The sequence below is a fragment of the Microtus ochrogaster genome, linkage group LG3 (genome assembly GCF_000317375.1).
Source record: "Microtus ochrogaster isolate Prairie Vole_2 linkage group LG3, MicOch1.0, whole genome shotgun sequence".
In the NCBI taxonomy this organism is placed as follows: Eukaryota; Metazoa; Chordata; class Mammalia; order Rodentia; family Cricetidae; genus Microtus; species Microtus ochrogaster.
In genome coordinates, this window is record NC_022029.1 from 48,018,344 (window position 1) to 48,018,938 (window position 595).

Sequence of the window (595 nt, forward strand, 5' to 3'; positions counted from 1 at the left end):
ATTCATCAGCCACCAGCTCCTCTATGCTGGTGCTTTTACCAATGTGAGTGTTATCAAGCAGATACAGGTCACTAAATTTTGCTCTCTCTTCCCCATGAACTTCAACATCTGGGCACTGATTTTAACAGTGACAATCTTCAGAGATGTATTTCTTGTAGGAGTTATGCTGACCACAAGTGCATACATGGTGATCATGTTGTTCAGACATCAGAGGCAATGCAAGCACCTTCACAACCTCAGTCACCTGAGAGCATCCCCTGAGAAAAGGGCCACCCAGACCATCTTGCTGCTGGTGGTTTGCTTTGTGGTCATGTACTGGGTGGACTTCTTCATCTCATCCTCTGCAGTCATGTTGTGGATGTACAACCCAGTCATCCTGAGTGTTCAGAAGTTTGTGATGAATGTCTATCCCACAATTACTCCTTTGGTACAAATCAGTTCTGATAATAGAATAATCAATATGTTGAAAAGCTTGAGATCAAAGTGTCACCAGATTTTTTATAAAGCGTAACTTTCTCCTTTTTAATAAAGTGATTTATTTATTTTTATTTGCATCATCATGTATGTATGTGTGAATTCCTGATACCTACAGGGG

At 40.7% G+C, this 595-nt stretch overlaps 1 pseudogene; it reads left to right on the plus strand.

Annotated features, from left to right (window-relative positions):
* The window catches only part of LOC102001205, a 21,241-nt pseudogene extending 20,730 nt beyond the window's left edge, over positions 1–511 (plus strand).
* Positions 512–595: the final 84 nt, after the last annotated feature.